Source organism: Mirounga angustirostris, unplaced genomic scaffold (genome assembly GCF_029215605.1).
Source record: "Mirounga angustirostris isolate CCGP_5_RB_7025 unplaced genomic scaffold, mMirAng1.0.hap1 SCAF_1, whole genome shotgun sequence".
NCBI lineage: Eukaryota > Metazoa > Chordata > Mammalia > Carnivora > Phocidae > Mirounga > Mirounga angustirostris.
Window position 1 is genome coordinate 132,889,719 of NW_026991709.1, and position 13,338 is coordinate 132,903,056.

Below are 13,338 nucleotides of genomic sequence, written 5' to 3' on the forward strand. Positions count from 1 at the left end.
TCATTATGTAGGCATGATTGATCCCATCATTGGCCATTGGTGATTAACTCAGTCTCCAGCCCCTCTCCTCTCCCAGAAGGTTAGGGATGGGGTGAAAGTTCCAACTCTCTGATCTTGCCTGGGTATTTCACCACTGAAGCTATCTAGGGACCACCAGCCAGCAATCATTCATTAGTGTATAAAAGACACTCATCATCTCAGAAATTCCAAGACTTTTATAGTGTTGTTTGCCAGGAACAGGAGATAAAGACCAAATATATATATTTTTATTATACCACAGTAAGGATTATTTTTGAATAAAATCACTATTCATATATTAAATGTATATATGTATATTATGTGCACTCACATTTATGTGTAGATAGAAATATAAAACTAAAAAGAAATACATGACTACTTTTTTTTTTTTGCTTCAAAGGTAGCAATTTAATCAACCTGATTTGCTTTGAAAATGAGAATCATGTGTAATGGTTTTATAAAATTTAACTCATCACCTTTGTCTTAGGTCTGTTATGTCTGCAGATAGGGAGAAATCCCTGTCTTCGAAGACTGAAAATTGGTAAAAGGAGCAAAATACACTTACTCATTTGCGGTTTGAAAAGAGCTCAATTAAAACACTCCTTTACTCCACCCAAGTGCTGGACCAACTCATAAGGAAATAAGAATAAAGCAGATAGGTGCTCGCTTCAGCAGCACATATACTAAAATTGGAACGATACAGAGAAGATTAGCATGGCCCCTGCGCAAGGATGACACGCAAATTCGTGAAGCGTTCCATATTTAAAAAAAAAAAATAAAATAAAAAATAAAGCAGATAGGAGACCTCCATATCACCTTTCTTTCTGATAAAACTGATAACAGAGGGTCTGACATATATCTACAGCAAGTGAGCTTCCCCTTTGTGAGCTCCAGATTTAGGTAAAGTTACCCCTCAGTCACAAACAGAGCTATAATGAGGCAAGGCAGAGCTCCCCAAGTTATAATTTCAAGCTTGAAGACCAGAGCAGATCAGGTGTTCCCCAAAGGCAGCTGAGCCTTAAAGAGAAAGGGGCCACCCTATACATACCAATATGTCCTTCCAAACTCAATCCAATTAAGTTCCTCCTCTTCCCCGCCCCGCCCCGGGGAAGAAGTGAGTACAGGAGCAAAGAGAGGCCAAGTGGGTTACACTAACAGAACTGCTTGCACATGAATGACTATACATGTCATTTGGGGGTGGAGGGCATGAATTTGAATACTCTGGAGCCAATAACAATTTTACTAATTCAGAGTTCTATTTTAAAAATGAGTTTTACATTTATATTTAAATAAATATGTTCAGTTATGCTCCGTAATAGTCCAATTTATTTAGGGAACATATACAGTCATGTTCTATCTCTTGAAAAGTTTAAAGCAAAAAATATCAACAAAACGTTTTTAACATTAATTATATAATGCAAAATGTGATTTAAGAATTTTGAAATACTTGATAGCAGCCCCTAAATTTTTTATAGCTTTATAACTTTTTCCTCAAAAGATTGTTACTTTATATGAGACTATGTATTATTTCTAATATGTACTGAACACTTAAGAACATTTTTTGTTACTGCCTTATTATAAATGTCCCACAAGTATATATAGTATTTTTATAGAAGCAAACTATTGTAAGCCAACATGGTTAAAAAATGATCATAAAAAAATAGATATATATTTCTTTACTTTTTTTTTTTACCTGTACTTAATAGAGGAAAATACATTAAAATCCACCAGTTGATGCCATGTCTTGCAGGAAAGGCACATCTTAGCGTATGGTATTTTTAGAACTTCAGGATAAGTGTTTGCAAATCATTAAAATGTCACTGTGTAACTGGAGCAATATTGTATCATAGCACTAGAAAACTCTAAGTGAGCATGTAGCCTGACTCCACCCGATATTGCATCTCATACAAATGTATCACTGAAGTTCCCTGAGTTGTGGAAATAAGATTTGTGTTAACTAGATTAATTTCCTACCGAGGCTCAGACGATGGTCCTTAAGAGGTATAAATCATGCACTTCTATTTTTAAAAAATACTTTAATCATTAATATCTTATATTGTTTGGGGTTTTATTTGAAAGGAGGAAAAACATTTTATAGAGCGGGCTAGCAAGGTATGGGATACAAGGGACAGCACTGATAGGAGATCAGCATAAAATGCAAAGTATTGTTTGTGCACTCAGTAGCTCTCAGCTAGGTGATCTGGGGTGTGTGTTGGGTGGGGAGAGTTGGAGGAGAGGGAAAGGGAGGGACAGAGGGTGTGGGGGATTTCAGCAGAGATCTGGTGATTTTTACCACCTAATTACCCTCCCTTTTTTGGGATACATATTTTACTTCCATTCTAAAAACAGTGTATAAAACACTAACTTCTGTATCTATGTCTAGCATTACTGACGGCGTAAGGTGAAACCCTGTTCACCTCTTTTACTAGCAGTAAGAAATATTTTAATATAACTTAAAAGCGGATTAATAGTGGATTAAGTAATTCGACAAATTCTTATTGAGCACCCACTCTGCCTTCAGATTTGAACTATTGTTTGGGGATGTCAAAATGGAGACAGTGTGCTTTGGATCATCTATACTTTAGCTCAAAGCCTGGTTCCACCACATGTTGAGTATTAGATCTTAGACTAGCTGCTTATCCTCTCAGAGACTGAGTTTTCTCATCTATAAAATGGGGTAATCATACACGTCTGCATTTGTTTCAGATTGTCAAATGACAAAAATTATACAGTTGAATGACGGGCTTGATGCCCTCTATGCAAGGGAAAGCACTCCATGGGTTGGGAGTGTCAGGGCCTCACAAGCAGTGGGTTGCTGTCCCTGAGGGATATTGGATAAGAATGAGTTTTCTAGGGAGAAGGCACAACATGGAAACAGGGCATGATTAGCAAGGAAGTGTAGGGGATTTCCCTCTGAGGCTCGCAAGGTCCTATGTTTTAGGGTAAGGTAAGCTAGCTAAAGCTGATTGGGAGGATTGTGCTTGGAGTATGTCTAGATTCCTTGACGGGTATTTCCCGTAAGTGAAGGCTGCATAGGTTTCGATGTCAGGCCACTGGGTCCCCTTTCGTGAGTCCCAATGTATATATCAATTTTATCAAGGTTTATAAGAAATAATATATGCAAATCACATTAGACACAGGATGAAATGTAATAGTCTCAGTAAAAGATAGTTGTGGTAATTGTTATATTCTCTCTGTTTTATTTTAATACCTAGCTCTTATTCAGTCTCTGCTTCATACCAACAGAAACTTCACTTATTTCTCATTATAACCATATGAATGAGGCATTATTCTTATTCCCATTTACCAGTGAACTTAAGTAACTTGATAAAGTTGATAGAGTAAAAAAAAAATCTTAATAGAACTAAGATTTACATTCATGTAATCAAACTCCAGAATGTACATTCTTTTATTGGGATTTTTTTTTTTCTCTCCCAAAAGGACACAAATCCAGTATTTGTGATATAGTATATTCAGTGATAGTAGAGTGGCAGAAATGGTAAATTCTTTCTAGAAAAGGGAAAGAGTTAGGGTGGGGTCAGTGAGAATTGGAGCAGAGTCAAGAACTTCGTAGGAAAAGTACTATTGAAGCAAATCTGAAAGATGAGTGGAGTTTGATACACTGAATGGAGGGATGTTAATTACAGGAGCTGGACTAGCAAATAGTTGACCCTCTTTTGGAAGCAGATTATAAAAGTCAGGGAGTTGAAGTTTATCTCTACATAGGAAGGCAGAGCTTAAGTCTTAAATATTTTATTATGTGTTTTTTTTCAAGTTTTCATTTAAATTCCAGTTAGTTAACATTTTATTATGTCTTTCTAAGGAGTTTAGGTGGAGCTAGAACTCACCATTAGAATAAGTAGGACTTGACAGAAAGAGATGAAGGAAGACTGATTCCAAGTTTCTGGCTTGGGGACAGTTATGGGCTGAATTGTCTGCTCCCCAAATCATATGTTGAAGTCTTAAACTCACCACTTCAGCATGGGACTGCATTTGGAGATAGGGCCTTTAAATAGGTAATTAAGGTGAAAAGAAGCTCTGATGGTGGGCCCTCATCCTGTCTGACTGGTGTCCTCATAAGAAGAGGGGATTTGGACATAGGGAGACATGGGGGCGTGCATGCACAGAGGAAAGGCTGTGTGATGAGGAAGGAAGGGGGCAGCACCTCCTCTTTTTACTCTAAACAGATGTGCTTTTATGAAAACAGGTCTACGTTCAAATTACCCCTGCAACCCATTTTCTAACAACCATTCATGTTAACCTTCTTGAAGTATCTGGACAAACCAAGCTGATTTGTTCACGCTCAACTAATATAATTCATCCTCTTTTTTCTCCACACCCAGTTCTCAGATTTTTCCTCACTTGAATTGTCTTTGTCACTCCTAGTCACTAGGAGAATCCTACCTCTTTTTTTTTTTAATGTTTTATTTATTTATTCATGAGAGTCAGAGAGAGAGAGAGAGAGAGAGGCAGAGGCAGAGGGAGAAGCAGGCTCCCCGCCCAGCAGGAAGCCCGATGCGGGACTCGATCCCAGGACCCTGGGATCATGACCTGAGCCGAAGGCAGATGCTTAACCATCTGAGCCACCCAGGTGCCCCAGAATCCTACCTCTTTTCTTTGTCATCAGTTTACCTGAACCACCTGAGCTCACAGTGGGGGTCCTTCCCTTAGACAGCTCTGTTTTTGCTGCTGGTTTCATTCATCTAGCTTGTCTTTCTCAAACTGTGAAGGGCCTTAAACCTGGCATACTGCTTCATAGTCTTTGAATTTCCTAAGTACCTTACATATAATAGACACAGAGGACACACTTGCTGATTAATTAATTACTTTTATTAAAGGAACTTCACTTATAGCGTTCAGCTTCTTTTAAAAGTTCCTTTCCTCTGTACTCAGTTGCATGTGCCTCAGTTTTCCAAACTTCATTTCACAGCAGTGCATTCATTATACATCTGGTTGTCCATTCAAACCGGTTGAGTGTATAACGTGTGCCTTATTGTTCCCAGCACAGGGTCCAAGGCAATTATTTTTGTCTATTTCTTGCAGGATATCCCAGATTTGGTTTGAAATGATGGTTGACACTGAGCTATGCATTATCAAGCAACATCATCAGTTATCCCAGACCTGGAGACTTTTAATTATAATTTCTAAAAAGTGGACCCTTCAGATTTGTCTTGAGAATTTAGAGGTTGATGTGTGAAGCTCCTCACATTATCTTTGGCGGTAATACAAACCAGTATTCCAATGCATTGGCTTTGTTGGTAGCCTCCCCTTTGGCAGATAGCAGCAGGTTGGCAGTATTAAGTACATGACAAAAGTTTTACATTGCACCTACCTTTTCCTCTTACTAAGTGGCTTCAGAAGAAATAATAATAATGAATAACTGCACTCCACAATTAGATATCAATTACAGTTAGCTGCAAGAACCTGAAAACCTAACAACATAAGCTTAACCCAGTAAGGGCTTTATTTTCTCATATTGCGAGGGGTCTGGAGCTGAGCAGCCCATGTTTGGAATGGTGACGACATACTGATCGGCACTCACAGGCTCTTTTCTGCCTTTCTGTTCTGCTGTCTTCACGTGCTGCTTGTCATTCTCATTCTTTTCATTTTTAAGTTTTATTTATTTAAGTAACCTCTACACCCCGCATGGGGCTTGAACTCACAACCCCGAGATCAAGAGTTGCATGCTCTTCCGACTGAGCCAGCCTGCACCTCATTCTCATTCTTGTCACCTCGTGGTTGTAAGATGCCTGTTGCACCTTTAGAACTCATTTCTGTTGAGACAGAAAGGATAGTGAAAGACAGAGAGCAAAGGCTTCTCCTTTTGAGGCTTTGTCTTTGTGGACAGGAAGGAGTGTCTGGGGATTTCCATCAAGATGTCATTGACTATAACTCTTTCACATGGCCATCTCTAGCTAGAAGAAAGGCTGGGAAATCAAAGTTTTCCAGTCTATTTTTAAAGTTTTCACACCTTTAGAGTAGAAATAGCCAAAAGAAAGAGGGCTTGGAAGTGAGGTTGGATCAGCCAAGCTAGAGTGTCTATCATTTACTGATGATTTTCTATAAGCCAGACAGATTATCCAAGGATTCTACTAGAATGGAGAAGAGTAAAACTTAAAAAAAAAAGTGCAAGCAAGCGAACTGTCCAAAACCTCAGTGCCGTGAGGAGGTGGAGACAGGATTGAAGCCCAGAACTGCCTGGTCTCAGAGCAGGTATCTTTCCACCATGCCCTGGGACCTCCTATGAAACAAATGATAGAAATTTGGAAATGAAGTGGACAGAAGGCTGGGCTTCTTGCAGTTCCTTCCCCAAGCCTCTACATGTGATTGTCATCAAAATAGAAAGCTCCTGACCCAATTCTTTTTACCGTTCTCATTTCTTACTTCAAGTCCTTATTATTCAATGTGAGGTCTGAGGACCTGACACATCAACATCACCCAGGAGTTCATGAGAAATGCAGAATCTCAGGCCCTACAGCACCCTCTGAATAAGAAGAATCTGCATTTTAATAAGATTCTCGGGTGAGTCACCTGTGCATCCGAATTTGAGAAGACTTGTGCCAGACACATTTCCTAGAAAGGCCTCTGTGACCACCCTGTCTGAAGGAGCCCACCTCCAGCCACTCTGGTACATCAGCTTGTTCATTGTCTTCCTAGCATTGGCTATGATCGGAAACAACCTCTTGCAATAGCTAGTTTCTGTTGTAATAGTTCTGTCCTCCACTAAAATTTAGTTTTCATCAGGGAATAGGCTCTGCCAATCTCCTTCCCGGTCGTATCCCCAACACATGTAGTGTTGAGTGTCTAACACTCAGGAAGTTCTCAAGAAATGTTTGAGGGATGGATGGATGAATAAATGAATGTAGAAATGATGTCCAATTTAGCAAGTTTTATTATTCAGAGAGAAAACAACATAGCCTTCTTGCTTTTTCAAAATCATCAGATCATAACTATCAAAGCTGCATGTCTCAGGTGTACATTCTGATGAATATATTGTTTGGCTCTGTTGTGCTTGATTCAAGTCAAAGACAATTTGACATGTATTTACCCAAAGTCAGCTCCCTCTCAGAATGTGTTCTTACTGCTGGCCCTTAAGTGGCCCTTTCACTTCAAACAGAATCTCTGCTATTGGTCAATTTCTTGTTCTTTTGATTTTTCTGTTTATCTTTCAGTTTCTGGGAATCTCAATTTGGTCAGTATTTTTAAGATAACAGAAAGCGTTTAAAAAAAGGCATTTAAAAATATATATATAAATATTCTCCAAAACATTAAGCCCCAGATTAATTACATCTGAGATGATTTTTGTATACTTTGAGTATTTTCATTTTCAATGTGGAACATTGTAATAATGTTCCCTTCACTTTCCGAAATATTTTGCCTGCTTTGTTTTTGTTTGTGTAATGGAAGAAACAGATGCAAAAATCCTAATAGAGAGTAGTTGTCAAATGGGAGAACTATTGTAAAAATTGATACTTTTTCTGAGGATATCGATTTCTGCCTCCAGGAGATCTATAGCAACTCTTTGTCAAATATATGATGAAATAAGAAATGAAGAGTCCAGGCAGATGCTTAAGGTGATTAAAGAATCTTTATCTCATCTATATTATCTATATTAAAGAGAAAAAGTCCTTTGGGTTTTCTATACATTTTCACTATCATCATTTCATTTTTTTTTTTTTATAATCTTCTAAAGGCAAATAGTGAAAGCCAGGAATTACAAACTAAGTTGCCTTTAGAGACCATGGGATAATAAGATGAGTGAAATTTGTGATAGACTATGGTGGATACTGAGGCCTAATACACATGGCATGCTTCACACAGAGTCATTCCATTTTAAAACTTTAAATATTTTGTAACCAATTAAAACATACCTGTGCACTGAATTTTTTCTTGTAACTTGTCATCCTTGGACAAATCTTTATGAAACTAATACCTTATTAGTCTGATTCTTATAAAAAGTATTATAGTTTTATTACCTCAAGAATGGAGACATGATTTTAACCATTTTGGGGGTGAATTTAACATTAAAACCTTTTTGCAATTGAATGGCCAACTAATAGAGACACCAGACAAATGGGTATTAAGAAGATTAATAAATTCAGGCTGAGAATTTTAAAAAGCCATATAACTGGACCCTCTCTGGCTGGATATATGTGGTCTTAGTGATATTCTCTATATCCAACAGAATTCACCTGGATGTTGGTATTAGGGAATGTTCCCAATTCAGGGATTATAGCTGTCATGCTACTGTCATGAATAATATGGTACAATCACTGGACAAGCTGGAAACCATAGGACAGAAAGATCTGCAGGTTCCTGTGTCTCTGGCATCAGCATTTTATGGAGAGGCATACTTAGGACAGGCAGGACATTGTGGGTTTGTGCTGCAGAGGGTGGTGGTGTGGGAGTGGTTTCCCTTTTTGCATTTCTTTTTATATGGGTTAGTGTGGTGATGGCTTTGCCAGTGTGAGAAAAACAGACTGTTGAGTGCCAAGAGCTTAGGTGGCAGCCTTTCAGAGAAGTGGTGGGAAACATCGGGTGCCCTGAAGAGAGGGCCTGGGTCCCCAGTTTCAGGGGGTTTGAGTTTAGTTTCCGCCTCTCACACCAGTAAAAATCAGCTGTCCATCCCAGCTAGCTTGTTTGCCGACAAGGAGAATGTCTGGGAGCTACACTGAGCAATCCTGCTTGTCTCCACAATGGGCTTCCCCCAAATTCCATGAGGCTTTGAATGTATCTATTTGACACATTTCGTGGGGGAATGATTTTGGCTCAGAAAGAACATAGAAGTTTCACTAGATAAATGTCTACTGAAATGTTCATCTAATTGCTTCAATTTCTTGAAATTATGTGGTAACTCAATTTTATTTAATCTACTTTAAAAATACATCTTTCAGTTCTTGAGAAAAATATGTACAGACTCAATGTGGAAAATCAAATTTTTTGCCTAAGTATTAGCATTTCATAGCAAACATTCATATTAATGTTGATGCAAGATGGGAGGTGAGATGAATATTTATTAGCTAGAAAGCTGCTAAAATGACTGATTATATTGAGGAGAAACTTTGGAAGCTATAAATGGTGCTTATGAGCTCATTGGTCTATGCAGTTGTTTCTTTATTGTGTTCCTTTTCTCCTTCTAGACTCTGAGATGTATGAAGGCAGAGGCCATGTCTGATTCACTTTTGAGTGAATTTAACCAGAATAGAGATTAAGGTGGGCACATGAAAGACTGAACTGAGTGGCATTAAGAGATGAACTTGTGGCTATTTGGAATTAGTTTAGAGTGATTTTTTAAAAATTTATTTACTGAGAGAGAGTTTTTGAGCTAGGGAAACTCCAGCAATAATCCAAGATTTAGTAGGCAAATGGGGATTTTTAAGCATATGGGAGGTCATAGGTAACAAGGTAAAATAAAGTAGCAAAACAGGCAGAGAGAATAAAAGTATTGAAAAGGAAAATAGCAACCTCTAATGGTTAATGAAGAAAACCAGTGTATTACAATGTATTACACATGAAAAAAAGTCAAGAGAAATAGTGGTTAGAATAAAAAGATCTAAAATATGTGGGCTTTTAGAAAGAGAGAAGAGAATGGTGGGTAATAAAATATTAAGGAATTTTCAAAATTAATGCAACTCAATATTCAGATTTAGGAAGCCCCCCAAAATCTGAACAGAATAAATGGAAAGAAACCAAACCTAGAAATGTCATTGTGAAATTAAATACTAGATGCAGAGAAAGTCTTAAAAGCAGTCTTAGAGAAATGACTTTATCTGCAAATGGAAGCCAATTTGACTGGCAGCTCTCCTCTCAACACAGTAAAAGCCTAAAGAGAATTCAACACTATCTTCAAACTGTTGATAAGAATCAGTGCCAACCTAGAATGTTTTATCCATTGAACTCTTGAAAAAATGGAGATAAGATACAGAAACTTCAGCCAAAAACATAGATCATTCACTAACAGCAAAACTTTCCTGTTAGAAACTGTAGTGTTAGAAATGAACAAGAGGAGGGGCGCCTGGGTGGCTCAGTCATTAAGCATCTGCCTTCGGCTCAGGTCAGGATCCCAGGGTCCTGGCATCGAGCCCCGCACTGGGCTCCCTGCTCAGCAGGAAGCCTGCTTCTCCCTCTCCCACTCCCCCTGCTTGTGTTCCCTCTCTCGCTGTGTCTCTCTGTCAAATAAATACATAAAATCTTAAAAAAAAAAAAAGAAAGAAAGAAATGAACAAGAGGAAATGACAGCTGGTACAGCAGAGATTAAGGAGGTAATATAATAAAAAACAACCTTTATGCCAATAATTTTTTTAAATTAGATGAAATGGAAAGTTTGTAGAAAAATTTTTAAAAATTGACTCAAGAAGAGAAAGGAAATTTGAATTATCTTGAATTATCTTGAGTTAAACATAGCAAATCACTTGCTTAAATATTTTCCCCACAAATATTAAACTCAAATGATTTTATGGATGAGTATTCCCAAACATTTAATAAACCTATAAACTCAATCTTCAACAGGTTCTTTCAGGGGATAGAAAAATTATATAATCTTGGCACTAAAACCAGGTAAGGATAGCTTATAAAGCAAGGGAAAGAAAATGACAAGCTAATCTCACGATAAATGTAGATGCAAAGATTCTAAATAAAAACAAACTGAATCCAACAATGAAAAAAAGCAACAATGCATTCTGAGCAAATTGAATTTATCACAGCAAAGGAAGTTTCAACATTAGAAAGTCTATTAATAAATTGCCATATTAACTGATAAAAAGAGAAAATATGCTCATCCCTAAGTTCAGGAGTTCCACCAGAATACACATTAAAAAATATTTTTGTAGAGCTCATGGCAAAAGTACAAATAAGGAAATCTTCTGCTTTTTGACTAAGGTTATGTCTACCAAAAAATTTTAGAAAAATAGCCAATATAATAATCAACTGAAATGCCAAAATTATTTCCTCTAAAAATCAGAATCAAGATAAATAAACACATTGCTGCCCATTTCTGTTTAGCAGTACACTAGCAACTCTGACTAGTGGCATAAGAAGGGAAAAATAAAAGTAAAGATTGTTATGAAAGTAACAAAATTTTCATATTTTCAAATGATATAATTGCTTACACAAAGCCCGAAACAATCTACAGAGAAATTACTGATATTTATTAATGACTTTAGCAAAATTGACAATTCCAAAAAAAAATTCTAAGTCAATTACATTTCTGTACATGAACAACAAACTGTAAGTGAATGCAATTAAAAAAATTCTATATGTAATAGCAAACAAAAAAGATTCCTAGCAAAAAATGTGCCTGAACTTTAGGAAGAAAATTTTGTCCTTATTGAAAGACATTAAAGACTATCTAAATAAATATCTAAATAAGTTCAATAAAATATTTACACATGAATAAAATTTTAATATTGCAAAAACATCAGCTAACCCATAATGGATGAATAGATCCAGTGAAATTCCAATGAAAATCCTGAATCTCAACAAGATTTTTTTTTCTTTTGATTTTTCTTGTTTGTATTTTTTTATGGAACCCAGCAAGCGGACTTTAAAATTTGTATGAAATAACAGAATTGCAAAAATAGCTGACAGTTCTGACAATGATGAACCAAATAGGGAAACCCGTATGAGTATTTATAGTAAACTTATAGTATAATATATTGTTGTAGATAAACATATCAATGAAAAAATGAACCAGTGGAACAGAATAGGGGGTCCAGAACCATACATGTATGTATGTGAAAACCTGATACATGACAGAGCTTGCATTGTATACGCTAATGTCGAAAAGGTGGGCTATTTACTAAAATGAACTTGGAAATATTAAGCATCCATTTATAAATAAAAATGTATTTGGGTTCCTACGTCACATGATAGACAGAAATCAATTCAAAGAGAATTAAGCACATTTTTAAAAAGAAAGAAATATAGGTAAATAATCTCTACTGACTCTGGTGTAGGAAAGATTTTCTTAAACTTGATACTAAAAATATAACTTATGTTTGACTACATTCAACTTGGAACTCTTATTTATTAAAAGACAATGCAGTAAGAACAAAAAGGTGAATGATCACTAGGTTGACAAATGCCAGTGGAAGCAACATACAGTGGAATATTGAGACATAGTAACCACCGGGGTAAGTGATACAAGGGTCATTTATCTAAAAGACAGAAGAAGAAGTTAGATCACTCAAGGTACTTAGCAGAAGGACTTGAATTATTTTCTAATGACAGAATATGATGAAAGCTTCCATGAATGCTGCAAAAGGGTCTCACCAGTGGGCACAATTGCAGACAAAAAGACTATGAGTGATCAATACATCAGATATTCGAGAAGTTCAATTGTGTCTCTCGAGCCAGTCCTCCATACATGAGGCAAGAGCACTTCTACATGTGATCTGAATGTGTGCAGAGGTCCACCTCATTTAGGGAAGTAGAAGTCTTGTTCTTCATGTCATCCATTATACAGTATGACTCAGACAACTGTGGAGTATAGCACCCTCAGACTGAACGCAGTCCTCTCTTATCACTCTTGGCTCCCCTGGGCTAACACAGCCTTAGTCAAAGGACTTTCCTGTACTTGGAATTGCCAGACAATAACAAGAGCCTGTTACTCAGACATTTATGGGTGGCAGAGATGTAAAATTGGTAGGTCCATCCTTCAAAAGTCTGGAGAAGATACTTGTAATCCCCTAAAAACAGGCTAATAATTAGTATCAGGAATATGTAAGGAGGGGTGCCTGGGTGGCTCAATCAGTTAAGCATCTGACTTTGGCTCAGGTCATGATCTCGGGGTCCTGGGATCGAGCCTCCAGGTCAGGCTCCCCACTCAATGGGGAGTCTGCTTGTCCCTTTCCCTTTGCCCCTCCCCCCACTCATGTGCTCTTTCTCTCTCTCTCTCAAATAAATAAAATCCTTAAAAAAAGAATATGTAAGGAATTCCTACAAATCACAAAAATACAGACAACTCGACATAAAAAAATGTCAATAGACATAAACAAGTCAAAGGAGATGAAACATGAATTGGTCATAAACATATCAAAAGACTCAACCTAATTACTAATTAGGAAAGTTCAAATTAAAAACAAAGAGATAGACTTTCAAACCTACCTTATTGGCAAAAATGAGCACAGGACACAAGTGGCTATTTTACTTATTAGATTCTCATTAAGCCTTAAAAAAAAAGGATGAAATCTTGCCATTTGCAAGGACGTGGATGGAGCTAGAGTATATTGTGCTAACTGAAATAAATCAGTCAGGGAAAGACAAATATCATATGATTTCATTCATATGTAGAATTTAATAAACAAAACAAATAAGCAAAGG

The 13,338-nt window shown here is 37.0% G+C and overlaps 1 protein-coding gene and 1 non-coding gene across 2 annotated transcripts in view; both read left to right on the top strand.

The window, feature by feature from the left end:
- The window catches only part of KCNH8 (potassium voltage-gated channel subfamily H member 8), a 380,547-nt gene that overhangs the window by 163,376 nt on the left and 203,833 nt on the right, over positions 1 to 13,338 (top strand). The window lies entirely within an intron of this gene.
- LOC123834946 (U6 spliceosomal RNA) lies at positions 678 to 784 on the top strand. Its single transcript, XR_006788521.1, has one exon. It is a non-coding gene; the product is annotated as a U6 spliceosomal RNA (small nuclear RNA).